Genomic DNA, 15,358 nt, shown 5'->3' on the forward strand with positions numbered 1-15,358 from the left:
TGTTGCAAAGAAAGAAAGCAGATGTTTAAACATGTATCTATGCAACATTCTATTTATTTATTTATCCATTCATTCATTCATCTTTCTGAACATAGTTTAATTACAAGCAAGTGAAAAAGCAAATGAGTCATGCTGGTGAAAGCACTGTTGTGCTGGGCATGTTATGTGCAGTTCATGAGTTTTCAGATTGGGTCCCCAGCTGTTGTTGAACAACAATTCCCATCATCCCCAGCCACAATGGCCAAAAACTGGGGATCCTGGGAGTTATACACTCCACTGGGAGTTATACACTACACTGGGGGTTCTCAAACTTGGATCTCCAGTTGTTACTGGGGACCCAAGTTTCTTAAACTTGTAGTCCAACAGCTGGTGTCCCAAGTATGAGAATCCCCCAGTGTAGTGTATAGTGTAGTGACTGTTACTCTTCATGAAGTAACAGCAAACTAATAAATAGATCATGAGGAGGCTAGCATAATACATATAAGGATAACTTTAATGCAGCAGCATAAAAGTAGTGCTTGGAACAACAGCACAAGATTGAAAGTTATTTGTTTATTTCATGTGTTTTCTGCCTTTTTCTTCCATGACTGAACTCAAAGCAGTTTTCAAAGGGTTCCCACTGGTCTCCCATCCAGGCACTGTGGCCACAAGTTGTGGTGCTAAAAAGCTAAACACAATAAATGGCAGTAGTAGATACAGCAGTGACCCATGTGGTGGTATATATAGCCATTCCTCGGCCCTGCAGTCAAGGAGAGAGAGAAAGAGGGTATGCATTATTTATTGTAGCACAACAGGCATACCTTATTTATTTAAACTATGTCTCCCTCACCTCTTGACTCAGGTTTCCAAGAATCCAAGGTGACTTTCAGTAACTGAGCAAAGAGGCACCTTTCTAAAGTGGTGATTCTCTTTATTTAGCAGGGGGAGAGCAACTGGCCCAATCCATCCCCAGCACAGCATCCCTCCAGTGGCTGTTGCTGGTATCTTTCTTATGTTTCCTTTTTAGACTGTGAGGCCTTTGGGGGTCAGGGAACAAGTTAATTAATTAATTAATTAATATCTATGTAAACCTCTTTGGGAACTTCTGTTGAAAAGTGGTATATAAATATTTGTTGTACATATTGTATATATAACAACAAAACAACACCACTTCAATAGGTAGTAGTTCAAAACCAACTACCAACAGCAGAAAGTAAGCATTTGCCCATCACATCAGCAGCCTAAATAAGACAACAGAAAGGTTGCAAACTTCAAATAATCACAAGCTGATGAAGACTTGGGCAAACATAGAAGTTTGTAATTAGTTCCAAAATTTCAGTAGTGTAGGCACCTGCTGGATACAGATGGAGAGGGAATTCCAATATTTGGTGCCACAACAGATGGAATGGAGCCATAGCTCAGTGGAAGAGCATCTGCATGCTCACATAGAGAAAGTCCCAGGTTCACTTCCTGGCATCTCCAGGTAGGGCTGAGAGAGATTCCTGCCCGGAACCTTGGAAAGTCAGTGTTGACAATATTGAGCTAGATGGACCAATGGTCTGACTTGGTATAAGGAAGCTTCCTATTTTCCTGTTTCTTGAGAAGGCCATGTCTATACCAGCCACCCATTGATTCATTCATTCATTCATTCATTTAACATATTTCTATACACACCCAAAACTCTCCCATCTCACCTCAGCAAATGGAAGTACCTGGAGCAAGGCATTAGTGAAATAGCTTAATGTATGTGCCGACTAATATGGCAAAAGTAGTCTTTCAGATATCCTGGTCTCAGCCTTTAGGATGTCATCTGCCTGCACAGGCCACTAGATGCCTCTGTTCAGGTGCTGCAACATCCACACCAAACAGGACTGTCCCTGCCCCTAGTTTCTACTTGACAGTCAATGGTCAGATTATACCTATCATACAAATGGGGCTTGTATGCTTGATTTGTCAAATGTAAATAATAGCCATGCAAAGCCCTGATCCTGATCAGGACCATTGCATGGAAGGGGTGGACTTTCACACTGCCCACCCTCGATCATGGGCTCCCACACCTCTGCTGCTGTTTGTCAAGGGGGAAAACTCCATTTGGTGCCAATGACAGCTTTTTTCCCCTTGGCAGTAGCCACGGGGGGGGGGGGCAGTCTAAGTTGGGCCCCTGAGAAAAGCAAAGGGTTAAGTCTCTTCCCATCCCATCATGGTCCCATTACAGATTGGGGTCTTATACAGTTGCTACGTACTTCAGAAAAATCAAGCACACAGCTTCCAGTCACATGCTAGGCATATAGCCTAGTCTGGCCGAATAGGTGCACTAGACCTTGCCCACTCCTTGGCAACTCCTTGGTGGTGGCGGCGGGGGGCGGGGAGAAAGGACGGACGGTGCGACAGTGATTTATTGCTGGGAAAAGTCCTGACATGTTTCAAGGTAAGAACCTTTTCCTCAGAGAAAACTGTGCACAAATAAAGATGGAAAACCTTTATCTAAGAGGTAACAGAGAATAACAGCTTTATTCCAGCGATAAATCATTGTTGCACCATCCTTCCTTTCTTCCTTTCAATTAGTTTGGTGTGGTGCCATCTCTATTATATTGTCTATTTTCATCTAGTGCTTGGTGGTGGCATCTGGGAATGGCATCACATCCCATCACTCAGGCTGCCCTGGTTCATCAGTGAAACAGTTCACTTGACCCTTCATGAACCAGTTCTTTTGATTAGACAGTTGCAGTCAATGGCAGAGAAAATTATTATTTGGTGGAAGGCTACCATATTGTGCCTCAATTGTTGCTTTCTTGAGCTCTTTTGAGTTGACAAGGCCTATTCGTTAGGCCTTATGTTTAACCAAATAGTTAAAGTGAAGTACTTGGGCCTTCAAGTAAGGTAAGAATTTCTCACTTCTAGAAAAGGATAGTACAACCTCAATATTAGTAGTACAACAACCAATATTGCTGATGTGACTGACGGGTCCACCCTGCCCTGGCAATGAGGAAGGCACTTGGGTTCAGGCCTCAGAAGAACAGGGGGGAGGGGGTTGCTCACCACCCTGGCCTTGTCAGTCTCTGGGCCAACCCCTCACTGGAGGTCTATGGCCCTTCCTTTTCTGCATCATCTTCACTGGCCGACCATCTCCTTTTTAAAGGCTTCATACCACTCAACAGCCTTGATTGGGGTCCAGCCTTCCTTGATTAGCCCCATCTCTCCTTTACAAGAGTCACCTGTGTCTGCTGTGCTCCTTCCCTTGCTCCTTCCCCTTCCTTGTTCAGCCCCCTCCCCTCTCTCTGAGGCGCACTGCTGATGTCATGCAGTGCGCCTCATGCCCCGCCCCCTTACTCGGTGACACAGTGCTGAGCCTGCTTTCGGCAGAGGACTCCTGCCGTCCAACCTTACCCTCTGCCTCTGGTGCTCCACTTGCTTGCCGGGAGGCCCTCTGACCACTGCTGGCATCTGGAGCTCCTCTGGCCCCAAAAGATGCTGCTGTGGTGGCCCCAATAAGGCCAGTGGAATCGCCTGCTAGACAATTGCATTTTAGGATGTGCAAATAATGGGTACTTCCAGATGGAGAAAAACTCTGTTTGAGAACAGAAGCAAATCTGAGCAATACCTAGATGACATGCGTATCTGTCATCCAATTTCACAGTTCAATCTGCTGGTAATCTATGATGAGAAATGTCTCGTCTTAGAAGTATTCCAGCTTGGAAGGAGCAAAAGCTGATGCTGCTCACTGTGAGATCTTCCTGTAAACAGGAGCCCAGAGATGGAGTAAGGTAAAGAAACCATTGCTGCCTTGGAAATCAGGAAAAGAATCATATATAAGTATCTGCTCGGCCAGGCCTTGCTTTATTCTGCCATGCTTTCTAGCCATTCCCCAGGACCCTTTGATGTAGAAGACACCCCACCATGGCAGGAAGAACAGGTCACACAAAATATATCAGGTTCAGTTCCTCTCATGTTCAGGCTGAGCTGCCAAATATCTATCTGAAGCCCTGGAAAGCTTATGCCAGTCAGTATAGAAAAGGTCTGCACAACAAGGCCTGTGGGTCGAATCCAGCCCACGTGGACTTTTTTCTGCTGGCCCACAAGTAGGTATATCCAGCAGGAGTCATGAAGAACTCTTGGCCCGTCCTGCTTACCAACAGCAATAGCTCAATGCAGTGGCCCACTTGAGATCAGATGGCCCCTGCCCCTCGGCCAGAGCCCACTAACACCACCCCTCTTTCCACAGTGAGCAGCATCTGCTTTTGCTCCTTCCAGTGGGTGGGATACTTTTAAAAAGAGACATTTCTCATCAGCTTCCCCCCGCCCATTCCAGCCCTCTGTCCCCTCCTTTTCTTTAATATTTTAAAATTATTACTGTGTAATAATAAATGTGCTGAAAATTGACCTTGGCCCCTACACACCAAGTCATGGTTGGTTCCGGCCTAACAGGTCATTGTGCACCCCTGGTATAGACTGTACTGAGCTAGATGGACTAATAGTCTGCCTTGGTAGAAGACAGCTTCCTGTGTAACTAAATGAAGCTGGGGAGGAGGGGCTTCATTTGATATGGGCCTGGGAGCCCACTCCCCATAACCATTTCCCTCATCTAAAACATCTCCCTCAAGCTGCTGCTACTCCATAGGGGGGAAACATGGAGGTACCTCAGTCATGCCAGTATTCCTCCACCACCCTCCAAAGCAAAGAACAACTTGGGAGGGAGCAATTCAGATGGGGGTGGGGAGTCAATGGTCCCCGAATTTTGTACTGATTGATTGATTAAGTGCCGTCAAGTCGATGTCGACTCTTAGTGACCACATAGATAGATTCTCTTCAGGATGATCTGTCTTCAACTTGGCCTTTAAGGTCTCTCAGTGGTGCATTCATTGCTGAATTTTGTACTATAATATTACTATCTATGGTGTATGTATGATAGTAGTATGATAGTATTAATAGTACTATCAGTATGATAGTACTAATAGTACTATCAGGAGCTGAATCATGGCACACCCAGTAACTTAGTTTTTCCCCAAGTCTCTCAGTTACAAATATACACTCTCTCACTCTCTCTCTCTCTCTCTCTATATATATATATATACACACATACATACACACAACACACAATATTTATATACCTCTTTTCAACAAAAGTCCCCAACATGATTTACATAGATATAAAAAAATAAATAAAATATAGTATCTATATTTGCATATGCCATTACTAGTATTTTTTTCATTTTAAAAGGTAATAATGTACATGCAGATACATCCATATGAACAGTGCTTCTGAATATCCCTTATCAACATTCACAGCAAAGAGTATTCCATGTCATAAACTCTCAAATGACATGAACTGAGGCGGAAACCCCATTCTTATTTTTCTGAAGAGATATTGCATGTGGGAATTTAGTTTTAAATAAGTGTGCTTTATCACTGGCGTTGCGTGTAGGTCTTTCAAAGTATTTTTGACATTTTCTCTGCAAGACATTTAAGGTAAAGTTTTATCAAAGCAAGTCAAATAAAATCAAGCTTGCCATAATTATCAGAAGTAACACTGGTCATGTCCAGAAGAACATAAATTTTTGTGGAAGTGGTTCCTCAGCTTTGTAATTTATTCCATTAAAAGAGCAGCAGATTTGTGCAACTACTGCTTTCAGAAAGTTTACAAATATCCTTCTATTTAGATAGGCCTTTGTTGTGTAATCTGCTGTGTGCTGCTGTGTAATATTAACATTCTGATTGTTGCTGTGAATTTTGATTTTCTTTTTAATGGTCTGTTTTATTGTATATACTGTTATCTTTTGGTGTTGTGAGTCACTTCTTTTATTTAAAAAGCAAACTATAATTTTTCCGATAAATTACATAAAGAAAAAGCTAACACAAACAGGTGGGGCCTGTTTTCTCTTTTGTTTGTTTCCAAATTAATAATTCACCCATCTGTGGGTTTAGAATGTAGTTGCTTGTTATTAAAGGATAAAGCTTGCTTTGCTCCATGTGAAGCCAGAAGCAACATCTGTTTCAGGCTCACGCGTAACATATATTTACATATTACATACATGTTATATTACAAACACAATCCAGAAGAGAGATACAGTAACATTACGTTGTGGAATAGTTGTTGTGTCCTGGCTCTTTAAGAGACAAGTTCAGAAGACCTTAGGATGAGACAGGCCGTGTGAGAAAACTAAATAACACCATTTTACTTTTGCAGCAGAGCTCTGTATGAGTAGTTGAGTCTGTAGGATTTCTTCAGGGGTCTGAACAATCCTAGGCCCAAATGGCCTAGTAATCAAAGTCCTCGGATAAGTTGTACTTGTTTCAGCAATCTGCCCAGTGGGTTGTATGCGATCAATCATTCATTGAGTTATTGGAAGGAGTCTAATGTGTGCTGCTGCTCTCACATATTCAGGAATACGTTTATTTGATTACAAGTTAAATTATTCCTGCCCTTTCATCATTTCTTCTTCTTCTTCCATCCACTTTTCATTACTAGCCTGGCATGAGAGAGAGAGAGAGAGGAGGAGGGTGTGCACCAGGCCAAGAGGAAGCGGTAGAGGCAAAGAAAGAGGTAGATGTGAGTACTCATCAGTGTTCCCTCTGTGGTATGTGCATGTGTGCACACACAGAAGTTTTTAAAAGTCCACTCCGTTGATTTTAGATCCTGCTCAGGGAGAATCGGGAAAGCCCCATTCTGAATGCATGTGCATGCACACTGCCTTGAAACTGCCACCCAGAACAAAATTTAACCCATGCAAAGATGGTGGAAAAATTAGAGGGAACACTGGTGCTCATGTGAGTCTGTGCAAATGTCTACTGAAGCGTCAGCAGAGAGGCTGCAAGCAAATACCACTTTCCTCACACACACACACACACAAAGGAGGCATGCAAGGTGGGGGAGCCAGCATTTGGTGCCTTTTCCAGGCATGCCAGACTCTTGGGCCACCATTGCATGGGGTGGCGTGGGCGGGGGGGGGGGGGAGATGGAGACAACATGGGAAAGAAAGAGGGATGAGAACAGATCTAAATAGTTTAATTAAGGTCATAATTCGGTCAAGGTTCCATGAAGACATAATGTTTTCAATCACCTAAGCATATTGAAGAGGTCAAAAATCTAACACAGGAATGGAGGGAGGAGGAAAATATATGATATATTACATTTTTATTGAACCATGCTTATCATACAGCCATGCTCGATGATGAAATGAGATATCAGTCTGAATATTAATGCCAGCAGCCAGATTTAAATTAATCATTGTCCTATTGCTATAATTTCATTGCAACGGTTATCATCACTCTAGAAAGCAATTGCTCTAACACTGAAAAACCTTAAAGGCTAGAAAGTGGACTGTTTAGTGATTGGCATCGTTTACAAGCAATAATGCTGAATAATTTATTTTAAAGTGACATGCTGATAATATATGGTTGTGGGTGATAGTACCAAGGAGGGTTCCATTTACAAAACCAGGGTCAAAGCCTTCTTAGCATCCTGTACTGTTGTTTAATAAACCACATGTATCAGGATGCAGTACTGAAATGATAGCACCAAGAACGCAATATTCTCTTCCAGATACAGTTCCCTGTAATAACCTTTAGAAGCATAAGATTTGGAAAGAAGAAAATGTACTGTCAGAAACATGGCATTGCTACTAGAGCTCATCTGAAAGTTCTGTAATGATAATTCCTGGCTGAAGTTTGAAGGGATGGAAGGGGTTAAATGGGGCCAAAACCAGTCTCCCTAGCTTGCCTGTCAGAATATAAATAGCAATATATCAATATTTAAGCCTTATATTAGTAATAAACAAACGGCTATCATCTTAGAAAAATTGTTTTGCCCCAGCTTTCTTTATTGAGTTGAGCACCCTCTCAGAACAACTATATATATAGTTGCCCCATAACAATTGTTCTTTGGGCAATTCACAAATGATAATTTAAAAAGTGATATGTCATCATGCAGCACTATTCTACAGAGCTTATGGATAAAGATGCCTAACAGCCACCAGGAGATGCACAGCTGCAACCAGTTTAATATGGCCTCACTTCTCATGGGTGTCCGCGGGGAGGGCAATTGCCCCGCCCACCACATTGAGCCGATATTACCACACTATAACTTGTTTTCTGTTTACATGATTTGTACATTTGTATGGTGTATATACATTGCCCCCCACCTGGAAAAAGTCCTATGGGTGCTTCTGCTCCCTAAAAATTGACAAAATGCCCCTCAGTTTTTTGGTCACCACAAATAAGGCAATGAAATGGTGGGGGGACATTTCAGGAAAACCCTAGCTGACATTATGGAACCAAGTCATGTATGCTGTAGCTTTGCTTGATCTTTCCTATTCTGATAATAAGATCCATAGAGGGATGGCTGCATACATGGACGCCCATCAGAATGTCCTCCATAGACATTCCAACACTCTCCTGGGCACACCCCTTAATCATGTGTTTAGGGGCCCTTTGGATGAACAGCCCTCACATGTGAGGGTGGACATACTCTCAGCTTGCCACCTTGCTGTTCGTATGGGCTGCCAGGTATACTGTATCTTTTAACCAGCCCAGTGATTAAATCAAATCTCTAAAATTATTATTCTGAGATGTTTCTGTTCCAGGTCATAAGGTTCCCTGCTGAAACATTTTCAACTGATAACTAAAGCAACAGCTATTATCAACCGTTGTAGATCTGGGAGAATAGAATAAAGGATCTGGTATGCTCAAATACTAAAGTTAATGTACCATACTGACTAATGAGGTGTAGAGAATGCAGAGAATAAATAATTAGGCAATGGCACAGGCAGAAAGTTCCTAAACTGTTTTACATGCTTTAGACCAGACTTTTAAAACAAGAAGCCAAAGGCCAAGCATTTTAACTAGAGTGTGAAAGAAATGTGTACCAGAGGAGCCAGTGCTTCCTTTTTCTGTGTTCCAGTAACAGAGCAGCAATTCTATATCCTAACTATTCCAAAAATAAACTAGCCCTTGAGCCAAGAACTGGAGGTCTGTGGACACAATCCATGACTGTTGACTGCAAGCTGTTAATCTCCGACAAACGAGGAGAGTCACAGCCCCACAGTGAAAGAAATGTGTACCAGGAGGGTCACAGCCCCACAGTTGACCATGCTGTTTCCCAATCATCTGTTGTTGAAGGTGTTTACTACCAGAATCCTCTGGGAACCAGGAACTGCAAGGTTTGTCAGACGCCAAAAGTTACACTTGCAAATTACCATATTGAGGAGTATTCCTCTCTTTTACAAATTAATCACTGTGGGTAATTAGATCAACATTTAGATGTTTGCACACTGTCTTCCCCTTGTTCTCAGAAATATTTGTAAAAGAGATTTGGCACAACAGTTCATAATCTCAACTGTGCAACTGCCAAAAGCACACATCCAGTGTGCCTGACATGCTAAAACCCTCTGCCTGCAAGTATCCTTAGTGGGGAATTTCTTGAAAAGAGGAGAGTTTGGCCCCAAGCCTGTTTCATACTCTCCGATCTGACAGCCCTTTTCTCTCCACTGTGATGAGGTGTTGGAGGGATTGGGGGGTGGGGGCAGTGATAGTTTTGGTTAGTGTGGTAAGGTCTGCACATATTCAAAGAAAGACCTCTTGTTTCTGAGATGTTCTAGAACTAAGCTCTGGCACTGAACACGTTCTGGAGCTCAGCATCTGTAGAGCTTCTGGATTCATCTGTAGATCTTCTGGATTCTTCTCTAGATCTTCTCTAGATCTAGATAGAATTGCATCTTCTGAATTCTGCTCTAGATCTTCAATATTATTTTTACACACACACACACACACACACACACACACACAATTAAGTAGGAAGCAGGCTTTCTCCACTTGAACTAGTTCCTTGGGTTGTATTTTCTTAACACAGGCTGTGGTCATAGGCCCACTTATTTGGGAGTAAGTCCAATTGAACACACTGAGACTTGGTTCTGAGTAACAATGGATAGAATTGCATTGTAATAATAATTAATAAAATAATATACAACTTTATTTGTTAGCCACAAATTGTAAATCATTTGTTACTCTGCAGAAAGGATTGCATATGCACAGATGTTGCATTTGTCCCCTGTCAGAAGAGTGCACAACAGACACATACAAAGACACTGAAGCCACACTGGCATAGTGAACCAGAACGTAATGCTTGAACCAAATTCCTTATTGGAGTGGAACACACATTACTTATTTATTTTGACTCCTTTAATTATACAAGTGCCTTTAAACTAACTGTCTGTACACTTGCTAAAATTCAACCTTTGCCACTGGCATCTGCTACTCTCATTACGACGGTATTTTAACACTTTTCCTTGGGGTGCTTGAGCTTCTATTTCACATTTCCTTATACAGACAAAAACGGAAGGTAAGGAAACTGTAATTTTCAGTACTTCAGTGTTCAATGCAGTAAATGTGCCTGCCAAGCTTTTGAATGTGGTAGTGTGAATAATTTCACTTTGATTGCTCACATCTACCAATTTTTAACATAATTTTTAAAAATGGCTAAACACATCACGCTTAAAGTTGCCACTGACAGTTGGAAATCTATCATGTTACAATGGACCACTGTTATACAGCCCTACTCTGTCAGTCCACATAAGAGTCAAAAGGGCAGTTTTACTCTAGAATATTATACATCTAGAATATATCACTAGAATATCATATTCAGCTGACTTATCTAGTTCAGAAAAGAAAATGTTGCACAAATTTCAGAATTCAGCAGCATTTCAGAATTTGGATTTTTAAATTTCAAATGTCACTTTTAAAATTAAACTTTAAAAACAAATATGGCTTGGATCCCAACTTTCATTAGTGGAGTTCCACTAATGAATTACTGGAACTCCCTGATTAGTGGACTTCCCTGCTGCAGTTTCTCTCTCCAGCCTGTGCCCCTGAAAATCTGCCCCTGGGGGTTGGGGACTGCCCCTGCTCCAGAACAGAATGGCAAGGAGTGCAGAGGGTTGCAGCAGGAAGGGGGCACTGGCTGAATTGGGAAGGATCCTGCCTGCGTGAGAAAAACCCCCTTCCACTCACATGAGAGTATCTTTGGATGCAAACCTATGAGTTGTTCATGAATTTTAAGGAAATAATGGGTTATATCCCAAGTTTCCCTTCTGCCAACAGAAGAAGCCTCCTCCTCAGGAGAAAGGCCTTTTCCGCCAGTGAAAATTCCTTCCATCAGAAGAAGGAAACTTTTGGATACAGTCCAATGTTTCCAAGTCCTGACCCAGTACTTTTACATCTTATAACCCCTCAAGCTATCCAGGAGAGAAAGGGGTTGTTGGTGCATTGTATGGACGTGGGCGGGGAGGTGGGGTGGCTGTGGTCTATAAGGATAACATCTCCCTTACCAGGGTTCCTGTCAGGGTATCGGACCATATTGAATGTGTGTAATTGAGTTTGGGGACCAGGGATAGATTGGGACTTCTTTTGGTGTACCATTCGCCCCACTGCCCAGCGGAATCCCTTACTGAGCTCACGGACTTGTTCGCGGAACTCGCATTGGAGTCTCCCAGACTCTTGGTGCTGGGGGACTTCAGTGTTCATTTCGGGACCAATCTGTCCAGGGTAGCTTGGGAGTTCATAGTGGCCATGACAACTATGGGCCTATCCCAAGTGGTCTCTGGACCGTTGCATGTTGCAGGTCACATGCTTGATTTGGTATTTTACTCTGATCAGGGTGGTGTTCCATGGGTGGGGACTCCTGTGGTTTCCCCATTGTCATGGACGGACCACTGTCTGGTTAAGGTTGGACTTACAACCACTTCCCACCTCTGCAGGGGCGAGGGGCCCATTAGAATGGTCCGCCCGAAGAGGTTATTGGATCCACTAAGATTCCAAGAAGCCTTGGAGGGATTTAATGTTGGCTTTGCCGGTGATCCTGTTGATGCCCTGGTTGAGAACTGGAACAACTTGCTCACCAGGGCAGTAGACACGATTGTTCCCAAGTGTCCTCTCCGACCCTCTTCCAATTTGGCCCCTTGGTATATGGAAGATCTACGGGGGCTGAAAGGGCAAGGTAGGCAACTGGAGTGCAAGTGGAGGAAGACTCGACTCGAATCTGACAGATTGCGACATAGAGCACATCTAAAGATCTGTGCTCAGGAAATATGTGCAGCAAAGAGGCAGTTCTTTTCTGCCCATATTGCCTCTGCAAGTTCATGTCCAGCGGAGTTGTTCAGGGTTGTGAGGGGATTAGTATCTGCCCCCCTCCCTTTAACCAGAATTTGGAGTCATCAGTTACCTGCTGTGATGTGTTTAAAGAGTTTTTCGCAGATAAAATCTCTCGGATTCAGGCCAACCTAGATGGAGACTCCACAATTAGCAATAGCAATAGCACTTACATTTATATACCGCTCTATAGCCAGAGCTCTCTAAGCGGTTTACAATGATTTAGCATATTGCCCCCAACATTCTGGGTACTCATTTTACCGACCTTGGAAGGATGGAAGGCTGAGTCAACCTTGAGCCCCTGGTCAGGATCGAACTTGTAACCTTCTGGTTACAGGGCGGCAGTTTTACCACTGCGCCACCAGGGGCTCTATTAATTTGATGTCTGAGCTGGAGGTGCCCAACGACTCCTCTTTTGTGATTTCACTCGATCGGTTTCAGTTTGTGACTCCTGAGGATGTGGACAAGCTGCTTGGAGCGGTGAAGCCTACCACTTGTTCTCTTGACCCTTGTCCAAAATGGCTTGTTCGATCTAGCAGGGAGGTTGTTGTAAACAGCCTGGTGGAAATCATAAATGCTTCTCTGAGGGAGGGCAGGATGCCTCCTTGTCTTAAAGAGGCAATCATTAGACCTCTTCTGAAAAAGCCTGCATTAGATCCCTCTGAGCTGAGCAACTATAGGCCTGTTTCCAACCTCCCATGGCTGGACAAGGTAATTGAGAGGGTGGTGGCCTCTCAGCTCCAGGCGGTCTTGGAGGAAACTGATTATCTAGACCCATTTCAAACTGTTTTTCGGGCAGGCTATGGGGTGGAGACTTCTTTGGTCGGCCTGATGGATGATCTCCAATTGGGAATTGACAGAGGAAGTGTGACTCTGTTGGTCCTTTTGGATTTCTCAGCGGCTTTCGATATTATCAACCATAGTATCCTTCTGGAACGTATGAGGGTGTTTGGGGTGGGAGGTACTGTTTTACAGTGGTTCCGCTCCTACCTCTCAGATAGATTCCAGATGGTGTCGATTGGGGACTGTTGCTCTTCAAAATCTGAGCTTAAGTATGGTGTCCCTCAAGGCTCCATACTTTCTCCAATGCTTTTTAACATCTACATGAAACCGCTGGGAGAGAACATCAGGGGATTTGGAGCTGGGTGTTACCAGTATGCTGATGACACCCAGATCTACATCTCCATGTCAGCTTCTTCAGGAGCTGGCATATCCTCCCTAAATGCCTGCCTGGAAGCAGTAATGGGCTGGATGAGGGAGAATAAACTGAAGCTGAATCCAGATAAGACGGAGGTACTTATTGTGCAGGGTCAGAACTCTAGAGAAGATTTTGATCTGCCTGTTCTAGATGGGGTCATACTTCCCCAAAAGGAACAGGTTTGAAGTCTGGGAGTAATTCTGGATTCACACCTCTCCCTGGTTTCTCAGGTTGAGGCGGTGGCCAGGGGTGCTTTGTATCAGCTCCGGCTGATACGCCAGCTGCGCCCGTTTCTCGAGATCAATGACCTCAAAACAGTGGTACATCTGCTGGTAACCTCCAGCCTTGACTTTTGTAATATGCTCTATATGGGGCTGCCTTTGTACGTAGTCTGGAAATTTCAGTTAGTTCAGAACGCGGCAGCCAGGTTGGTCTCTGGGTCATCTCGGAGAGACCATGTTACTCCTTTTCTGATGGAGTTACACTGGCTCCCAATAAGTTCCCGGACAAAATACAAAGTGCTAGTTATAACTTACAAAGCCCTAAACGGCTTAGGCCCTGGGTATCTAAGAGAGCGTCTTCTTCACTACGAGCCCCACCACCGATTGAGGTCATCTGAGGAGGTCCGTCTCCAGTTACTGCCAACTCGTTTGCTGGCTACACAGAGATGGGCTTTCTCGGTCGCTGCCCCAAGACTGTGCAATGTGCTCCCTGCTGAGATACGATCCTCCCCATCTCTGGCAGTTTTCAAAAAACACCTGAAAACCCATCTTTTCACCCAAGCTCTCTCCGCTTCCTAAATTTGGGGGTTTTTAATATCTGGTTTATTTTAAAATTAAAAACCCAATTTTGGGGTTTTTAATCACTGCAATTGTTTAATTGTTCAATTTAGCTCTTTACTGTTTTAGTGGTTTGTTCTAATTGTAAACCGCCCTGAGCCATTTTGGAAGGGCGGTATTCAAATAAAATAAAAATAAAATAAAATAAAATAAAATAAAATAAAATATTAGGGGTGTGCAAACAGGTTTGAATCCGAACAGGTTCAAACTCTAACTGAACCAGGCCAGGTGGTTTTGTCCACACCCCTACATTGTATGCAGACATAATCTAGATATTAGATATTAAGAAGAGAGAGTGCTGCAGGTTGGAAGAAGAAGGAAGGGAGCTCTTCTACTCTGGATTTGAATAAATCATTGTCCATTCCAGGAGCTTTCCCAGACGGGCAGCTTTATATGGCAGAAAAAGCCTAAAGTTAAGCCATTTTGAGCACTGCACCAAAGTGCTACTTTTTTAGGATGCATATAACGCACAGTAGCTGTGAATCATTAGCTGCAAAGCTGAATAATGCCATTGGCTCTGCTGCCATCCTGACATCGCTGTAAATGGTTCCCTCGTATTAACTCTCCCCCTTCCCGCCCAGCCTAAGTGTAGTGAAGCTGCGTTCAGTCACCATTTGGAAAAGCTCCAATGTGGATCTCTCAAATGTTAAACATGAGAATGTCAGGAAAAGATTATTACCTGATGCATCAGGTGATAATCTTTTCCTGACATAGGCATGTTTAACTTTTAAAATGCTAATTGCAGCTGTTATAAATGGTGCTATGTGAATGTACAGCACTTTTGGTCTCATGGGCCATCTGCTTTCATTTTGATGGATGGATCCAGTGATCTTCTGTTTTGCACAGCTTTTTGACATGTCAAAGTACAAAACAGTGTAAAGTGGGCAAACTAACATTTCATTATGCACACCTATTTGAAAATCTAGCATGCATTGTGTTGTAGAATACATACATCTCAATGATGCACATTTTGCTCCTGGAAGTGAGTACTGGCTTTTTTTTATTTGCTTTGACGCATCTGTATTTCTGAAGTTACTGCTGCAGAGAGATTCTCACCATCATACCAGCAGGGAAGTTAATTAGTCATGAATCTGCATTTCCAAGTGTCACTTAAATCCAGTCCTTTAAATTGCCTGGACTATCAAACTGACAACTCCAGACCAAATTCTCTTAAAGAAGGAACTCTTTATTGAAAGATAAGGTT

General features: G+C 43.2%; 1 long non-coding RNA gene across 2 annotated transcripts; it reads right to left on the minus strand.

Annotated features, from left to right (window-relative positions):
- Positions 1-475: 475 nt before the first annotated feature.
- On the minus strand, positions 476-3,244 carry LOC128325743 (uncharacterized). Of its 2 annotated transcripts, none has more exons than XR_008307588.1 (2): positions 3,195-3,244; positions 476-739 (listed from the first exon to the last, which is right to left on the minus strand). It is a non-coding gene; the product is annotated as an uncharacterized LOC128325743 (long non-coding RNA). The 2 variants fall into 2 exon arrangements; XR_008307589.1 differs by having other exon boundaries at positions 3,128-3,217.
- Positions 3,245-15,358: the final 12,114 nt, after the last annotated feature.

This window comes from Hemicordylus capensis, chromosome 5 (assembly GCF_027244095.1).
Source record: "Hemicordylus capensis ecotype Gifberg chromosome 5, rHemCap1.1.pri, whole genome shotgun sequence".
Lineage (NCBI taxonomy): Eukaryota > Metazoa > Chordata > Lepidosauria > Squamata > Cordylidae > Hemicordylus > Hemicordylus capensis.